Below are 19978 nucleotides of genomic sequence, written 5' to 3'. Positions count from 1 at the left end.
CTATTCGTTTCTTCAGGCCCATTGTCCAAAGGGAGGGTTAGGTTCAGTAGGCTTCCCAAATATATTTCCCCCTTTCTCCACAAGCCTGTGTTCTTTATACTTTGTATTCATACTACATACTGTATTATGATTCAATTTCCATGGCTTTGTGCTGTGGAATCCTAGAATTGGTGGTCTGTTGAGGCACCAAAGGCACTCTCTGTCTGAGAATGCTAAATACTCCTCCCTCAGCTGCCAATCTCAGGATTCCATAGAATGTTGCTATGGCAGTTAAAGTGGAATCATAGTGCTATAACTGTGTAATATGAAAGGCCTCAAGAGGAAAAAGTGAATACAAATGACTGGCAGGGATGGAGCCTTTCAGTTGCTAGTAATGTTAGTATTCCTAACTACGGTTGCCATAATTGTCCACTAAACCCCGGGACAAAATGTAGGACAAAATCTAGACCAAACTGTAGGACAACTGCAGGACAAAACTCAGCCCAAAATATAGGACATTTAAGGTCCTCCATTTTTCTTAGATGTCCTACATTTTGGGCTTTAGTAAGGGACTGGCCACTCAGTCAATCCTCTTCTACCTATCCATTTTTTAATAAGCCAGGAAAGATAGGGAACTAATACACATGTGGGGGTCCTTACTTTCGCAGAAATCCTGTCCACATCCTTAATCTTTGCAAAACATTGGAAAGGGGGAGGAAACAATTTACAGGAAGAAATGATGGTGATGTATAAGGTAACTATGATGATCAATGAGAAAACAGCTGATTATAAGCAAGACCAAAATAATGGACAATAACAGAAGACAATGTTATCTATCCGTTCAGGGTATAAGCCAGGTCTGTGCTATATCTATATCTGTAAATAAATTATTGTTATGTATTTTATGTATGTATATATGTTATAAATGTATGTTACGTATTAAAAAAATATTTTTTAAAAAAAAGATTAAAACCTGGAGCACATTCACAGCCCCACTCATGCTTATTTCACTCTGTTATCAGTCGTCCTCTTGTCTCATGGGACCCAGTCTCTGGAGCACTGTCCCAGAAAGAGACCTATCTGGCACCGGCTGATTTCACAATTCAGTTTCATTTGTATCTGCAGGGACTTTTTTTTTTTTAAAATCAACTTTATGTCTTGCTGTTGTCATAACATTTGTGAGTTACTTTATCCCCAGATAAAAGAGTGAAATGCATGGGAAAATTAAATCAACCAGTAAAAACAAATCAATTATTTCACTGTACACAAAAGAGGTGGATAACTAGTGTGCTTCCAGATTAGAGGTGGGAAACATGCAAGTCCCAACAGATATAGACAATGGTAAATAATGCTAGGAGGATTACATGATTTCCATCCTTGCTCTAAATGTTGTTGGATTATAGCCCTCCCTTCCCTGACCATTGGCCATACTGGCTGGGGCTGATAGAAACGGGAGTTCAACAACATCTGGAGAAACACAGGTTTCCCACCTGAACTTCCATTATAATGGTCATCAATACATAACACATACACCAATACCATTACATAAATGCATTTCTGGTCCTCTATAACCTGCGTCCTCATAGATATTTAATATTACAACTTCCATCATCCCTGGTCACTGTAATACTTGGGCTGGTGACAGTTGGATTCCATCTATTATTTATTTATAGTTTTATACCCCGCACTTCAGAAACAAAGGCTTGCAAAGTCTATCTAAGGGGTGAAGGTTTGATTTCAAAGGAAAACTGCTTCGGGTCACTTTGGAGGTATGCTGTTTAAATGATGCATGCGTCCTAAGAGTCCAGAAGCTGCACTAAAGCTGTACTCTAGTACTTAGGACTGGATTGTGGCTTTGGCACGGCTTCCGGATTCTTAGGATGCATGCATCATTTAAACAGCATACCTCCAAAGTAACCCGAAGCAGCTTTATTTTGGCCTGTCTGTATGGGGCCATTGTTCCTAGGTAAAGCTCCACATATTGTGAGTGATTAGCTCACACAATAATTGTGTCGTAGAGATAAAAAAGTAGTTCAGCTTATACATCTTCCAACCCTGGCTGGAAATTAGAGTTGGAATAGCAGGGAAGAGGACCTCAGAAATCCAACTGCCAAAGAAATCCACCTCTGCTTAAATAATAATAATAATAATTATTATTATTATTATTATTATTATTATTTATATTCCACCTTTTCCTTGCAGAATCAAGGCAGATTACAAAGCAAAGGGAGCAAAATACAAAAAGACACAAAAGATCACTTCTGTTGTTAGCAGTTACCCTCTTTTGCATAGTTTTCCAACCAGTGGAAAACAGACAGGATGTGTGTGACCATGTTTTCTAACCAAATCCTCCACAGGGCCCAGGGCAATCTCTGAGTTGTGCAATACTGCCTATTGGAGAGTGGTAGGTGGTAGATTAAGTTTTCCAACGAATAGTGCAACTTCCTAAACACATTTGCAACAAAAGAGACACAGCAGGATACAATTTTAATAGGTGCTCCTGGTGCACATATTTTCTTCCCTCTAATCAGAAAGTGTATTGCGCAGGAAGCAGCTTGAGCTCAGAGATGTACAGAAGGTCCAAGCCCTGCAGAAAGGGAATGCTGTGAGTTAAGGATGAGAGGAAGCATTTCCCAGCTGTAATTTCATTTGATGCAAGCAATTTCTATTCAGAGTCTGACACTGAATGGGAGCCAGTGACCTAGAATTAGAAGATTTCCTCTCCTGTCTTTCCCTCCTCCCCGCATCACCCACTGCACCTGCTAGGACAAGATTTAAAGTAATATTCTGACTAGAGTTGCCAGCAAATATCACCTCCTTGCTAAGGTAACACTCCATTTAAAGGTGGAAGGTCATCCTAATCCTCAGGGAACTGAGGAATATTAGAAGTAATTTGGTATGACCATAACATTTCTCATGGGGTATTTGGTCTGAAGTTACCAGGACCATTATTACCCTGAAAAGATCACTGGTAGGGTGGCCTGAGTGAAAACTAAAGATGACTCATGCATCCTTAATGGTTGTGCAGAAGAGGGAATGTCCACAGATGGTTGTGACAAGAAACTCCTGCTGAAACTCCCTCTTCCATACAACCATTTAGATGTACAGCAGCCCCCTCCAGTTTTCACTATCAATCTTTATCAGTGGTGTCTTGTTGAAAAGAAATTAGAAATGGTGGAAACTGAGGGTGCTGGAAGTATCAGTCACCTACATCAGCAAGGCTGTCCCTACTACTGGGCAGAGTAAAGTAGCTTCCTGAGACAACAGATCTGGGTGATTCACAAAAAAGCAAAACATAATTAGCTAGTTCTTGTTTTGTGTTTCACCAGATATGGAGAGAGTGGTTTGTGGGATCTTCTCCCTTTTGAGTACAAATAACATGCCTAGTCTGGGGCTCTATGTATTTTGATTTAAGGTATATGCATGGGAGGGTAACCAATGACATTTGTCACTCTGTCATAAGACCCAATGTGGCGTAGGCATTTGAGTGTTGGACTATGACTCAGGAGACCAGGGTTCAGTTCTCAGCTTGGCCATGAAACCCACTGGGTGACTTTGGGCAAACCTTCTCTGAACAAATCTTGCAAAGAAAACCCCATGATAGGGTCACCTTAGGGTCACCGTAAGTTGGAAATGACTTTCAGGCTCACCACAATAACAACTTAGGCTGGCAGTAAAACATTTTGGTCTGCCTCTGCCAAAGTGAAAATAAAAAAAAAAAGATAAACTAATCATTCCCTTTCTACAGTTTCTTTCGTGAAGAAAAAGAAGAAAAGAGAGAGTGCAATGGTCCTGAGAGCAAAAACCATCTTAAATTCCAAACAGCAGGAAAGCTCCTCTGAGGTGGAGTTTCTTGGCTCAGTAATGAAGGCTCTTGCTGCAGAAAAGCATCCTGGAATTGATCAAAATGGAGGTCTGAGGTTAAGTTAGTTGAAAGGTCACTGAGCCATCTGCATTCATAAGGAGCACAGCTAATCTCACATCTAGTCCTGAGCATATAAACACACACACACACACACACACAAACAGAGAGAGAGAGAGAGAGAGAGAGCGCAAGAGGTATTAAGGGATTGCTAGGACCAAGAGGGAGGGGGTTAGCCTGCTCTCATACAGGGAGACAGAGGCCAATCTGCATGCGCATATACACGTCCCACTGTCAGACACTTTCCCTGTTCAAGCCTTTACTACAATAGTTCCACTGCAAAGGGTATACTCCTAGATGATGCAAAATTGTGTATGCTTTCACCCTCCCTTTCCATCTCTGTCTCATTATGTAGTTACTTCGCTAAACTTCATCAACAGAAAGATTCTCTGCATTCCCCAACATGTTGTTCCACCATTCCTTCCCTATGATTCTCCTCCTCATAAATTCAATGCTAACATTCTCTCTTCCCACCCTAGATGTTGCATTTTTCTTGCCAAGGTATGGAGGGGAAGAGAAGATTGCCTTCACTGCAACACGATTCCTTCCTCAGCCTGATGAAAACTAGGACAGATGGCTAGTATCCTTGTTTAATTGCATTACACCCTCACAGTATGCTCTGCAAAAAACCCCTCTGTCCTTTCATCCACTGCAATATGTTATGAGGGGGCGTGGAATGATGGAAAACAGAGAGAATACAACTTGGAAGGAGAAGAAGGCTGGAAGGGCAACACTTAGGATGGGCAGGTGGGTAATTTTAGTGAAATCTGATGGGATTTCCAATGGGGTAGCCATCTTAAGACTTTTGCAGCAAAAGCCATGAAGAGTCCTGTGACATCTTAATGGGAAATTTATGATAGTCTGAACTCTCCGGAACTATAGTCTGTATCATCAGATGTGTGAAGGGCAGTCTGTTGAGGGGTACAATATTATAGACCATGAAGTCAGAGAAAAATTGAGGACAGAAAGTATTGACAGTGACTTTAATGTGGGATTACAATGGGGGAGGAACATTTTAGTATTCAGTGGCCCTATTAAAAAATAAGAAGTTTCACAGGTGGAACAAAGGATTTTGACAGTCCTGCAAAAATATCCAACAAACAGAAACACGAAGTGATATAAGAATTCAGGGATTATATACACAGCTCTTCATATCTTCACCATTTGCATCAGCTGACTAGTTACACATCATTATCCAAAAATGTATCTAGTTCTAACAGTATTTGCACAAAACACACTGCATGCTCATATCTACTAACTAATTCTAAGAACAAGCATTGTTCCTTTCCAGTTATGAAAATAAGGGGCAGAAGCTATTTTGAAAAATTAGCAGCATTACAGTAGCACCCGTATAAGTGGCTGCTGTCAAAACAATGTTATCTAGATTTTTTTTTTTTTACTCTAAGGGTGCAGAGGAGGAAACAAGCCAGAGACTTGTTCAGTGTTAACGTAGCTCTAATACTGAGAACACAGTGCTGGGTTGCACCTTATCATTCAAATATCATACAAATGAAGCCCTTACTGATAATTCACTCTTCATGTAGGGATGGGGTCAACTGATCTGTTCTTTTACATGTTTATGTTTTCAGTCACATCCAATTAAGTCAGTGGGACTTGCTTTGAATAAATACTTACTTCTTTAGATCAAGATCAATTATCCCTAAATTGTGACAACAAAAATGAAGGCCAGTGCAGTTAGATTTCTTTCATCTAAATCAGCTATATTGACTGTGTGGGTTGAAGGGAAAGCATTACTAAATTTTGTCATGCAACACTTTTACTAACAAAGAACATACAACACATATCATAGAATCATAGAGTTGGAAGAGACCGCAAGGGCTATCCAGTCCAAGCCCTTGCCATGCAGGAATTCATAATCAAAGCATACCTGACAGATGGGCATCTAGCCTCTGTTTAAAGACCTCCAAGGAGGGAGACTTCACCACTCTCCTAGGAAGTGTGTTCCACTGTTGAACAGCCCTTACTGTCAGGAAGTTCCTCCTAATGTTGAGCTGGAATCTCTTTTCCTGGAGCTTGCATCCATTGTTCCGGGTCCTGTTCTCTGGAGCAGCAGAAAACAAGCTTGTTCCCTCCTCAATATGACATCCCTTCAACTACTTAAACAGGGCCATCATATCACCCCTTAACTGTCTCTTCTCCAAGCTAAAACATACCCAGCTCTCTAAGTCTTCCTCATAAGTCATGGTTTCCAGACCCTTCACCATTTTGCTCGCCTTCCTCTGGACACACTCCAATTTGTCAACATCCCTTCTGAATTGAGGTGCCCAGAACTGGACACAGTATTCCAAGTATGGCCTGAGCAAAGCAGAATAGAGTGGCACTATTACTTTCCTGTACTTCTACTGATGCAGCCTAAAATCACATTGGCATTTTTAGCTGCCGCATCGCACTGTTAACTCATGTTCAACTTGTGGTCTACTTGGACTCCTAGATCCCTTTCACATGTAGTTTCATTCAGCCGGGTGTCCCCCATCCTATATCTATGCATTTCATTTTTTTTTTGCCCTAAGTGCTGTACCTTACATTTCTCCTTGTTGAAATGTATTTTGTTAGCTTTGGCCCAGCTTTCTAATCTATTCAGGTCTTGAATTTTGATCCTGTCCCCTGGGGCATTAGCTAATCCTCCTAATTTGATGTCAACTGCAAATTTGATAAGCATGCCTTCTATTCCTTCATCCAAGTCATTGATAAAAATGTTGAATAACACTGGGCCCAGGACAGACCCCTGTGGGACCCCACTGGTCACTTCTCTCCAGGATGAAAAGGAGCCATTGTTGAGCACCCTTTGGGTTTGGCCGGTCAACCAATTATAAATCCATGTAACAGTTGCTTTGTTTAGCCCACATTTTAGAAGCTTATTTGCAAGAATGTCATGGGGAACCTTGTCAAAGGCCTTACTGAAATCAAGATATGCTAAATCTACAGCATTCCCTTTGTCTACCAAGCTGGTAATTTTATCAAAAAAGGAGATCAAATTAGTCTAGCATGACTTGTTTCCCAGCAACCCATGTCGACTTTTTGTGATAATAACATTGCTTTCTAAATGTTCACAGACTCTCTGTTTAATGATCTGCTCTAGAATCTTCCCTGGTACAGATGTCAGACTAACTGGATGATAATTGTTGGGATCCTCTTTTTTCCCTTTTTGAAGATGGGGACAACGTTTGCCCTCCTCCTGTTGGGACTTCTCCTGTTCTCCAGGAGTTCTCAAAGATTATTGCCAATAGTTCTGATATTACATTTGCCAGTTCTTCTAATACCCTTGGATATAAGTTCATCTGGTCCTGGAGACTTAAATTCATATAGATTAATCACGTATTCCTGGAATTTCCTCTTTACTTATTATGTGCTGTATTTCTCCTATTGTGTCCTCTGCTCCATTTTTCTCAGGTTGAGCACCCTTTTCTTTTCTGAGAACACTGAGGGAAAGAAGGTGTTGAGTAGTTCTGCCTTGTCTTTGTCCCCTATTAGAATTAATCCATCTTGGATGCCCTACCATTTTCTTTTTCTTCCTTTTGCTACTGACATACCCCCCCAAAAAAACTTTTTATCGTTCTTAACCTTCCTAGCAAGCCTGAGCTCATTCTGTGCTTTTGCTTTTCTGACTTCCCCCTTACATGTGCTACCTATTTGCTTGAATTCCTTCTTGGTTATTTTCCATTTCTTATACATGCCCTGTTTAAAACTTAGTTCAGTTGAAAGTTCCTTAGTCATCCATCCTGGTTTCTTGAGACACTTCCCATTTTTCCTCCTAATAGGAACAGTTTGAAGTTGTACCTTCCTTTTGAGAAATTCCATCTTGAACTCCCTTCTCTTTTACTATTCCTGATTTTGGGATTACCCCCAGTACTTCCTAAGTTTACTGAAATCAGCTCTCCTAAAATCTAGAATGCATGTCTGACTACGCCTGACTTCTCCTTTCCACTGTATAACAAACTCCAAGAGAACATGATCACTCCCACCTGAGAACCCCACCACTCGCACCCCATTAACCATGTCATTCCTGTTGGTTAGGATCAGATCTAAAATGGCTGATCCCCTTATTGCCTCTTCTACCTTTTGGACAATGAAATTTTCTTCCAGGCAAGAAAGGAATTTGCTAGACCTTAACGTTTTGGCTGAGTTGTCAGGATAGTTGAAATCACCCATCCATTATCATCACCTTTTAGAGCAGTCGCACAAGTTGTAGGAAAAGGTGTTGCTTTTATCCCGAAAACTTTTCAGCAGCTCTGCACATATTGGCCATATCTTAAGAAAAATCCTTTGTCAGAAATGTTTGCATTCAGAAGTATTTTGGATTTTTTCAGATTTTGGAATATTTGTATATATAAGAAGTCGAAGGCTTACACAGCTGGCATCCATAGTTTTTGTGGGGTTTTGGGGCTATGTGGCCGTGTTCTGGAAGATCAATCACTTCCTCTCAACCAAAGGCCACACAGTAATTATACCCCATTCACTCCCATGCCAGCATTCTCTGAAGATGCCAACCACAGATGCTAAAAAACTATATTTGCATATACATAATGAGATATCTTGGAGATGAGACCCAGTTCTAAACATGAACATTGTTTATGTCTTGTATACATCTAATACACATAGCCTGAAGGTAGTTACATACACAATATTCTTAATAATTGTGTGCATGAAACAAAGTTTGCGCACAATGAACTTTCAGAAAGCAAAGGTGTCACCATCTCAGCCACACATGCGGAACATTTTGGAGGATTTCAGATTTCAGAATTCCAAATAAGGGAGATTCATCTTGTATTATGTACAGCACTGACCGGGATGGAGGTGGAGAACTGTCCGTACATGCCCTGTTTAATCTTTAATACATGCCGTTTCAGTGATGGTGAACCTTTTGGAGTCTGAGTGCCCAAACTGCAAGCCAAAACCCACTTATTTATTTCAAAGTGCCATGTCCCTCTGGCTTTCTAGTAACAAATTTTGGAAAACATTGAAATTTTGGAGGATTTTTTTTTTTTGCCTCTTTAAGGATTGGGATGCATTTCTTGTCCATTGTGAGTAGGGATGCCATAACCCGGCGGCCCCCATGACAAACCCGCTTTTGGGGGGCCCCTCCCGGTCCCGGTCCGGTTTGGCCCCCAGCCCCCGGTTCGGGGCCTGCGCGGTGCCAACCCACCTTCCCCTGCCTCCCCACGTGGCTGCGCCACCCACCTCCTCCTCCTCCTTCGTTCCAGGCCGTGCAGCCATGTGGAGGAAGCAAAGGAGGAGGCGGTGCGCGGGGGAAGGTGGCGGGGAGGTGGGGAGGGTGGCGCGGGCGCGTGCAGGAGGCACACCTCCTCCTCCTCTGTTGCAGGCCGCGCCAAGCGGAGGAGGAGGCAGAGGTGCCTGCCTGGCTTGGTGCTCCCTGTGCGCGCGCACACGTGCGCACCAAGGCAGCAGGCACTGGCAGGCAGCCACCCACCACCTCCTCCGCCTGGCATGCCTCCGCGCTGGGCACTTCCTTGGGCCCGGGAGGCGGAGGCAGAGGCGGAGGTGGGTGGCTGCTTGCCTCCTGCCTTGGCGCGTGGGCGGGAGGGGAGCGCGCCAAGGCAGCCACCCACCTCCTCCTCTGCTTGGGCCTGGGCTGGGAGGAAGGAGGGAGGAAGGAAGGAGGAAGGAGGGAGGAAAGAAGGAGGAAGGGGGAGGAAGGAGGGAAGAAGGAAGGGAGGAGGAGGAGGGAGGGAGGAAGGAGGGAGGAAAGAAGGAGGAAGGAGGAAAGGGGAGGAAGGGAGGAAGGAGGGAAGAAGGAAGGGGGGAGGAGGAGGGAGGAAGGGAGGAAAGAAGAAGGAAGGGGGAGGAAGGGAGGAATGAGGGAAGAAGGAAGGGAGGAGGAGGGAGGGAGGAAGGAAGGAGGGAGGAAAGGAGAAGGAAGGAGGAAAGGGGAGGAAGGAGGGAAGAAGGAAGGGAAGAGGAGGAGGGAGGAAGGAAGGAGGAAGGAAGGAGGAGGGAGGAAGGAGGGAGGAAGGACAAGGAGGAAGAAGAGGAGGAGGAAGAGGATAGTGATGATGATGATATGAGCCAGCTTCTGAGGCACGACCAATGTAAGTTGCTCTGATTTTTACAAACTCATGCGCAGTAAAAAAAAAAAAAAAACCAAAGTCCCTTGACCAAGTACACACTTCTGAGAAGTACAGTTGAATCCGAGGGCAAACCCACTTCTTGTTAAATCACCTTGACATATTCAGTGTGAAACCCAAAGAGTTTGGTTATGGAATAAGCCTCTGAAATATGCAAGAGATTGCCATGTTAAGTAAAGCCATGTTCAATGCCCAAATGTGCTGTTTGGAATGGGGGGAGGGGGGGTGGCCAGAAAGGGAAAGTACATTTCTGTCATCTGTCTAGGAATAATGCCCAAATGTCCTCCATTTTGATCATGCCTAAGAAACATGTATTTATATGAACATTTTTTAAAAACCATCAATTTTTTCCACGTGTCCTTCATTTTTAAAAAATGTGCCCTACATTTGAATTTTTGTCCTACATTTGTCCTACATTTGTCTCGGTTTGGAGGTCCAGACTTATGGCAACCCTAATTGTGAGCATCAATTGACACTTCCCAGAGTTACAAGTACTGTATGTTGGTGGGTGGGGTTGCAACATTTCCAGCAGTTAATGAAAAAGATTCTGGACAGTATTTCATTCTTCCCATAAGGTAACGGTATCCAAGCCGACGTCCTTTGAATATAAAGTTTTGTCTTCATCACTTCCTTCCATTGCACACACACCATCTATTTGAAAATCTCAAATCTGAAAGAAAATATGCCATGAGACAAGCACCTAGCTGCCAATAATCTTTTAAACCTGATTTAGCTTGCACATGTCTTTCATAAGGATGTGGACACGATTTCTGTGAAAGTAAGGACCCCCACATGCAGGGACGTAGCCAAGGGGGGGGCTCTTGGGGTCCGGACCCCCCCTCCATTAGAAAAATGAATGGTGCGTGCTGCTGCGCTGACGCACCCAAGCCCCAATATAATGGTGGCACTTAGTCTGGACCCCCCCCCCCCTTCCTAAAATCCTGGCTACATCCCTGCCACATGTGTATTAGTTCCCTGTCTTTCCTGGCTTATTAAAAAATGGGAAGGTAGAAGAGGATTGACTGAGTGGCCAGTCCCTCACTAAAGCCAGGCAAAGTCTTTGCCTGCCAGGGAAAGGTGATCAGGGAGGAGGGTAGCCTGCCTTCTCAAGGAAGGGAATTCCAGAGGGTTTGAGAACAAAACTTAGACTAAGTAATCAAGTATAAACTGCAAAGGAGAAAGTATTATCCCATAACATATTTATAACTTGGGAGAAGATGCTTATGGGTTTCTCGCTTAAAACTATACATCTGGTTAGAGGGAAATAATGTAGATCTAGTCTAAGAAATTCTAAGTATTTAAAACAGCCCTACTTCACCCGCTGTGCTGCAATTTTGATTGATGAGGTATTGCTAAGCGACAGACATTCATTTACCAGTATTTCATAGTTCCATTTATATCTTACTTCTTCCTTGCAATGAGCTCAAAATAGTGTGCATAGCTTTACTCTTCCCCACTTCATCCTCACAACAATCCAGGGAGGTAGGTCAGGGTTGAAAGGAATGGACTTGCCAAAGGTCACTCAATTAGTTCAATGGCTCAGGGGGGACTAAAACATGGACATCTCAAATCCTAGTCCAGCACTCAAAAGTCTTATTTCAACTCCTAAAGGCTTTTACACACACACTAAGAGATATTGCGTCTCAGCAAGATTATCAAGTTGCCAGCAAACTAACAAGAAGAATAGAATATTACAGTATCTGAAAAATAATATTGTTCTGGTATTGAATATAGGATTCAACATAAATTCAGAAACATTCAGCATAAATTCCCACTACATGTATATATGTTCTGTTGCTTTGTTTCTTGATACTAGAGTGCAGAAGCTCATTGCCAGCTGATGTGTTTCTTTAACAGAACATTTGATAACATGGAATAAAATAGGGATAGATTCCTGCACGGCAAAAAAGAAGAGCAGTTCAATGAGTTTCAGCAAACTTTTAATTCAAAACTAACAATATGCACATGTGAAATGAAACCACCATGTTAAGTAAGCCTTGCACAATTAGATAAAAAACATTTAAAACCATCCTGAGGCCTGCCATTAGCAACAGAACAAACCATGTGTAAATCACTCCTGCTTTCCCAGGTTCACACAGTATATGTATATATACCCAACTCCTTTCCAGGCAAGCATTCTCTGAAGATGCCAGCCACAGATGCTGGCAAAACGTAAGGAAGAAACTCTTCTAGACCATAGTCACATAGCCCGAAAAACCCGCAAAAAACTATCAAAAACATCTAGAGATTATTTGAAGTTTTCTTCCAAAATGCAACTAAGGATGTGTTTTTTTTCTTTCACCAGCCTTGACCTCTCTTATTTTTTCCTCCCTGTTTTAGTGGCCAAGTTTAAAGATCTATGCTTTTTTTTTTTTTTAACATGCTAGGGGTAACTGTTGAGGCAGGATTATCTGCTCTCTCCTTTTCTCTTTGTCTTGCTGTTCATGAATGTTCAGTACAGTATTCTGGAGGCAGCTGCTACACACCTTTTCCTGTTGTATGCTGGCACTATGGGATCTGCTAGAGAACAGTCCCATTCTTTCCCAGCTCAGACTTTATTACACTGTTTACTGATAATATGCTACTGCAAGTTGGCTGAAAAGTCTGTGTTTCTCCAGCCTTCCTTTACCCTTCTCCCAATTCCAATGCTGCTAAAAAGCTTTCTGCTAGACAGAAGATGAGGAGGAGGAAGAGAGGCTGGGGGTGTCAAAAGGAACACTGTTAGTGGCTTTGCTAATTAAACTACTCCTGTATTTCTATGTAGAAGCACACTAACCTTTCTTTGTCCAGACCTTAAATAATTAGGCATTTACAGAATTATGGAAACAAGATACTCAGACATTTAACTTCTAGACAGATCCTCTTTTGATTTCTGCCCTTCATACTCATCGTCTTCATGCAACATGCCATTCTCCCCCTGTCCTTCTCTCCTACTATACTACAGAATTGATGGACAGAACCGTGGCACAACACATTTTGCTTTTAACTATGTAATCTGCTCATCTAGGGAAAGAGATGCTGGTTGTAGTACTGCAACATGTGTTACCATTATGGGAGTTCTCTATACTCCCACCTTGATCTACGTTTGTCTTTGCAAATGACTCATGCATGACTGTATAGCAGTCCCATCTTGCTGTATTGCATTTAACACACTCTTAGCTGCCTCCACAACTTGACACTAGATCTCAGTTCTCACACTGTACCAATTCTTCACCCATTCCACCACCGCTGCAGTCTCATTCCACCTTAATAGTTTTACTTTGAGATTCCAAAGCTGACATAGAGATCTATATCTTACCTAAGGGCTCAGTTTATTCCCAGGCAATCTTTTCAAGGGGCTGGCTGATTTCTTGAGTGCAAAATCCAATGCCACCAAGATGTTTTCCTCCATGCAATGAAAATGCATGGAGTGGCAGAGCCTAAGTTTCCTGTCCTTTTATGTAGGAAAGAGAGGCTCCGGAAGGGGAGAAGACTTGCTTGAGAGGAGGGAGAGAAGATCTGTGCACCAAGTTTCACCTATGGGGCAGAGGTTCCCTATTTACAGCCTAATGTTTTGTACTGAAAATTAACACATCCGTCTGCTGTGGATGGGAACAGAAGTGTCCATGTGCTCCTGCACCCTACCCACCCAATACCCCTCACTGGTGTAGCAGCACCAGCATCTATACTCTCCACTGTCTGTCCAAAAGGGTGAATGAGGTGGTAGTGGTTGCCATATTCCATTTCCTCAAACCCAAGCATCTAACGTATATACTTCTGTTGTGCTGTGTGCTAAAAATGCTTTATGGTTTTTACTGGTTTTAACTGGTTTTAACTATGTGTTCTTAATCTATGTTTTAATATTAATCATATTTAATATTTTTAAACTTTTATAATTAATATAATTACTTCTGTCTTTTAAAATTATTGTAGCCTGCCTTGCATCCCATTGTGGGAGACAGCTGGGATATAAATGCTTGAAATAAAAAAATAAATAAATTATGCTAATTACTCTAATTTGCATCCTAAGTGGGTAGGATTCCACTTAGTTTCTTCCACTATGTTTTAACTCTCATATCATTTTTAACAGTTACAACTTTCCTGAGAGAAGTAAGTAGAGAGTAAGTAGAGGTCCTTCAGGGAAAACAGGAAGACCCAAGTTCAAATCTCTGTGCAGTCACTGAATTTACCATATGACCTTCCACCACCAATACCTCTCAGCAAACCTGCCCAGCAGGTCCCTTGCTTCTTGCACTCTGCCTTGCACATTGCTCACTCTCCCTTTCCTCTTGCTCTGCACTGCATTTCACCTCACGCCCTCACAATGTGCTCTTCTCTCACATCTTCAACTCTTCCACCCAGAGCTCTCTGCTCCCTTCCCTTTTCCTCCTTTCTTCCATGCATGTTGCACCTCATAATGTGCTCTCCCCTTGACCTGTTTAGTCTACTTTTCTTTGCACCTGAAAGGCAGTAGACTTGCAGAACAACTTCAAAAGGATGCATAGATCTCTGCTCCTACAAAGGCTAAAGGCTTACTTTTTGAAAAACAGTGAACTTGGAATCCAGGCCAGATGATGGTCTGAATGGGCACCGGGTGGCATGCCTAGAATCTAGGTAAAATTTGGCGAGATTGGGATTATGGCACCCTAGGTGCTCCCAGGAAGAAGAGGAGGAGGAGGAGCAGCAGCAGCCCCCAACCATATGACCAAAGGGAAGAAGCAGCAACTGGGGGCAGCTGTAATGTGTGCCACCAAAGAGCATGGAGTGGTGGGACAGCAGTTGGCCAGAATTAGGAGCTCTGTGAGGGACACAGAAATTGATACAGTCAGCCCTTTGTATCCACAGATTTTTTTTATCCACTGATTCAAGCATCCATGGCTTGAAAAAATTCAATAAATATACACATTCCAAACAAAGCAAAGCTTGATTTTTCTATTTTACATAAGGGATACCATTTTACTATGCCATTGTATTTAATGGGACATGACCATTCACAGATTTTGGTATCCACAGCAAGTTCTGGAACCAAAAAAGCAGGTATTAAGGGCCTACTGTACTCCCATTGCTGGGAATAGCTAATTGTAGGGATAGCTGAACTAAGGCTAACAGTATGGCTGGCCCTACTATACAATTCTAATGTTGAAGAAAGGTTCAGCTACAGATCAGTTAGCTTCTATACATGGAATAAAGAGGCACACCATTTTGCCCTTGCTTCTGACAGCAAAATGTCTTTGCCTGACCCTTAAAGATACCCATAAGGGCACTGAGATATGCAAAGCTATCTGTCATTAGTAAGTTCTGAACTACATATACACAAAGCTGAACTGAGCACAACCTCAGATCTAGGTCATACTTTTCAAGGCCCATCTTAACCTTAGGATGTATAGCAGTGGTTCTCAAAGTGTTGGGCAGGACCCTAGTGGGGCACAAAAGTTGATCAAGAGGGGGGCAGAGACTTGGGAGACCCTTACCACCACCAGCCCGCTCCAATTCCCAAACCTTTTCTGCACTAGAAGTAGGGTTGCCATAACCCGGTTGCAACGGGGTTTTTCCCGGTTTTGGCTGCACCTGCCCGGTCACGGCACGGGTGCAGCCAAAAACCGGGAAAAGCCCAGTTGCAGCGGGGTTGCTGGGCAACCCTGGGGCCTCGCTGCCCTCCTCCTCCTCCTCCATCGCGCATGGTCGCGCGGAGGAAAAGGAGGGCAGCGAGGCCTGGGGCGGAGGAGGCTGCAGGGAGGCGGCACCTCTTGGGCACAGCCGCGTCAACCTCCCCGCCTCCCTGCAGCCTCCTCCCTCCTTCCTGGCCTCCACTGGGGCCAGGAACAAGGCGAGGCTGCGGCGATTGCCGCAGGCCTGCTCCCCTCCTTCCTGGTCCCAGCGGGGGCCAGGAACGAGGCGAGGCCGCGGCGATCGCCGCAGGCCTGCTCCCCTCCTTCCTGGTCCCAGCCGGGGCCAGGAACGAGGCGAGGCCGCGGCGATCGCCGCAGGCCTGCTCCCCTCCTTCCTGGTCCCAGCCGGGGCCAGGAACGAGGAGAGGCCGCGGCGATCGCCGCAGGCCTCCTCCCCTCCTTCCTGGTCCCAGCCGGGGCCAGGAACGAGGAGAGGCCGCGGCGATCGCCGCAGGCCTGCTCCCCTCCTTCCTGGTCCCAGCGGGGGCCAGGAACGAGGAGAGGCCGCGGCGATCGCCGCAGGCCTGCTCCCCCCCTTCCTGGTCCCAGCCGGGGCCAGGAACGAGGCGAGGCCGCGGCGATCGCCGCAGGCCTGCTCCCCTCCTTCCTGGTCCCAGCCGGGGCCAGGAACGAGGAGAGGCTGCGGCGATCGCCGCAGGCCTGCTCCCCTCCTTCCTGGTCCCAGCCGGGGCCAGGAACGAGGAGAGGCCGCGGCGATCGCCGCAGGCCTGCTCCCCTCCTTCCTGGTCCCAGCCGGGGCCAGGAACGAGGAGAGGCCGCGGCGATCGCCGCAGGCCTCCTCCCGTCCTTCCTGGTCCCAGCCGGGGCCAGGAACGAGGAGAGGCCGCGGCGATCGCCGCAGGCCTCCTCCCCTCCTTCCTGGTCCCAGCCGGGGCCAGGAACGAGGAGAGGCCGCGGCGATCGCCGCAGGCCTGCTCCCCTCCTTCCTGGTCCCAGCGGGGGCCAGGAACGAGGAGAGGCCGCAGCTATCGCCGCAGGCCTGCTCCCCTCCTTCCTGGTCCCAGCCGGGGCCAGGAACGAGGAGAGGCTGCAGCGATCGCCGCAGGCCTGCTCCCCTCCTTCCTGGTCCCAGCGGGGGCCAGGAACGAGGAGAGGCCGCGGCGATCGCCGCAGGCCTGCTCCCCTCCTTCCTGGTCCCAGCCGGGGCCAGGAATGAGGAGAGGCCCCGATCCTGGCCTCCGATCGCGGTGAGGCCCGGGGCCCAGGCGGGGAGGGAAAGCCTCCTTAAGGAGGCTTTCCCTCGCCGCTTGGCCTCCGCTCCCCGCCGTGATCGCCAGGGAAAATGTAGGACAGAATTTTCAAATGTTCACATTTTTTTCGTGTCCTACATTTGAAAATTTTGTCCTACATTTTCCCCAGTTTTGAGGTCCGACGCTATGGCAACCCTAACTAGAAGGGAAGAAAAAAATGCAAGGAGGGTGCTTGGAACCTCTGCTTGACAGAGGAAGAGAAATATTTCCTTATAAGATGTTAAAATATGGATATACATGAATGTATGAATGAAGATAAACACATTAAAAAATGTTTTTATTCATATACTACATCAAGCGAACCCACCCACCCCCAGCAATGTCCGGATGTAGATGTAAAGAGGGTCACAAGTATAAAAAGTTTGAGAACCGCTGATGTATACTCTGCTTTTTAAGGAGACACGCCAGGTAAATTAATCTCTAGTTAGTGGTTTCTTTATTATTGTTTTTCCAGGACATTAGAAATCAGGCAGGAAACATTATTGATTTGGATGGCAATGGAGATACTTATCCTAACTATTTCATCTTTGGTGATATTTATATGTATGCCTCCAAGGGAATAATATCCAGAGAGAGTTTGAAAGCAATTAGCTTTTTGGATTACAATTCCCACAATCTCCCAGCCAGTAGCCAAGCTGCCTGAGGATTCAGGGAACTGTAGTCCAAAAGCGTATTTTTTATAAGCTCTGCAAACAGGGCCCAAGAAATGACTACTTTTATTAAAAGTGATGTCACCAGGAAGCAAAGTTATTCTGGAAAGGGAAAAGGTCACATACGTCCAGCAACAAACTTGCTGCTTCATCTTGTGAATGTATAAATAACATTATGCAGTAAATGGCTTCAAATCTCCCCCAGCAGTTCAAGGTCCAAAATGCTCTGAGCACATTTTCACAGTGGCATTCTGTTCTCACAAGCACTGAGGCTACCTTTGCTCTCCCTACACTCTGCCAGACATAATTGCTGAAAACAGCTGCCTTTCTTCTTCCCCCTGGAAGAACAAGGGTGGTGTGATCATGCACATGTCACACCCTTCCTCCATTTCATATACTGAGATATATAGAGTTGGGGGGGGGGGGTGAGAGAGAAATAGATTTCATTCAAATACTGATGCTTATGTGCTCAGAAATCCAATCCAGCCATTTATCCTTTTAGAGAAGTGCATTTTCAGTTTTTATTCAGGAAACAGGATGCCGGTTGCTCATCTGGTAGGAACACATGAGCCAAGCAAATATGCCTGTCTCCTACCCACTTAGTCAATATTGTGATTTTTGAGGGTTGGTTGCCAATATAACTACCTTACTAGCAAAACTCACACTGGCACTGAGCTTTGCCATCTATGTGACTATATTTTAGGCCTGTGTAGGATAGCTAGAGGGTATCCAAAGCTCAGGCTTCTGTCCAAGTTGCTGAAACTCACCAGATGGCATGGAGGAAGTCACAGGGGTTTTGAGTACGGAGAAGAACTATAAATGAGAACTTGGAAAAAGTTACAACCCCAAGTATTTCACAACAACCAGTGTCCAAGCAGGCTGGAGGATTCTCGGGCTGGCAGACCAAAAAAGTAACTTTTCCAAACAATGATTATAATATGCTTTATATACAAACCCCTCTAAATGTAACAAGCCACCACCTCAATTTATTCACACTCTCTCCATACACACACACACACACACACACACACACACACACAGAGAGAGAGAGAAGCATTGTGTGCAGGAAATATAGAACAGGGGATCCTTTTGTACTGCACAATTATAGCACCATGATTCCACTTTAACTGTCATGGCTGCCACCTATAGATTCCTGGGATTTGTAGTTTGGTGAGAGGCACCAGAAGAACTCTCAGGTTGAGAAATCTAAACAGCCCTCCCTAAACTGCAAATCACTGGATTCCACAGGGTGGAACTATGGCAATTAAACTGAAATCACAGTGGTATAACTAGTTAGTATGAAAGCAGGGTCAACTAACCCTTGGAGTTAGGTTGCTTTGTGTAGAATTCTCTTAGCCACAAGCTACAGATACCATAGCAATGCCATTTATTAATTTAAAACTTTTTAAAAAAATTATCCCAGTCTCTAGCCAAAAAGGATCCTATAGTAGTCTACATATACTAAATACAGATAACACAGTCCATGCCATTGCCATCATCATCATGTTTATATCCTGCCTTTCTCCCAATATAGGGATTCAAGGTGCAGCACCAGTTGATTCTGGCGTTATGTTGCTTTTTTATTACTTTCACATTTTTAATTGACTTGTCCTGAATTTTTTTTGCAGAAGAATGGGGTACACAGACACACACTGCAAAAAATTATCCCAATATACACACACCCAAAAAAGTGATGCCTTGCCTTTCTGACAAATTACTTCCCTCTATAGTTTAGATGGCATTTTAGAGTTACCAAATTAGCCCAATTAAAAAATGACATCATCCATTCTTCTTTATTTTATGTGGTTCTTATAGCAAACACACTTCACACTGTAAAGCATCAATATAGTTTGATCAATAATTTACATAGCCCTTGAAATTCAAAGTAGGAATTTTACAGCAGGATGAAGAAACAGAATTGAGAGGTTTCCTCTAAAATTGCACCTTCTATTTGTTATATACAATGCCTTAAATGACAAACAATTATTTGGGTAAATAAATAAATCTGATCATTTCCCCTCAACCAAGAAGACATCTGTGTAGAGATATAATAAGATCTATTATTGTTGCCTTGAACATCTATACTTCAGTGTTTTTGATCACAGATTACAGGCAATAAGAGAAATTCCCAGTGAATTTAGATACACTTTCTTTCAATTGAAACATACTTAGGATTGTGCTCTATATGGACTATTTACAGTTGTCCCTCCATATTCGCTAGGGTTAGGGGAACAAGACCCCCGTGAATATGAAAAAACCACAAATAACAAAAACAGTGTTTTTACCTGAGAGGACACCTCTCTAGGAATCTCTAGGTCCTTCAGTGCAACTCTGTGGTCAATGTCCAACATACACTGACCATAGAATGGCACTAGAGTAGCTACACATGGTCTTTCAGTGCAAC

At 44.2% G+C, this 19978-nt stretch overlaps 1 protein-coding gene across 5 annotated transcripts in view; it reads right to left on the bottom strand.

Moving 5' to 3' along the window:
- Positions 1-19978, bottom strand: part of STX3 (syntaxin 3) — a 54967-nt gene that overhangs the window by 25405 nt on the left and 9584 nt on the right. The gene's annotated exons all lie outside the window — the stretch shown is intronic.

Source organism: Sceloporus occidentalis, unplaced genomic scaffold (genome assembly GCF_023333645.1).
Source record: "Sceloporus occidentalis isolate IW3139 unplaced genomic scaffold, rSceOcc1.0.p SCAF_4, whole genome shotgun sequence".
Lineage (NCBI taxonomy): Eukaryota > Metazoa > Chordata > Lepidosauria > Squamata > Phrynosomatidae > Sceloporus > Sceloporus occidentalis.
This window is presented reverse-complemented; position numbering and strand designations above follow the sequence as displayed.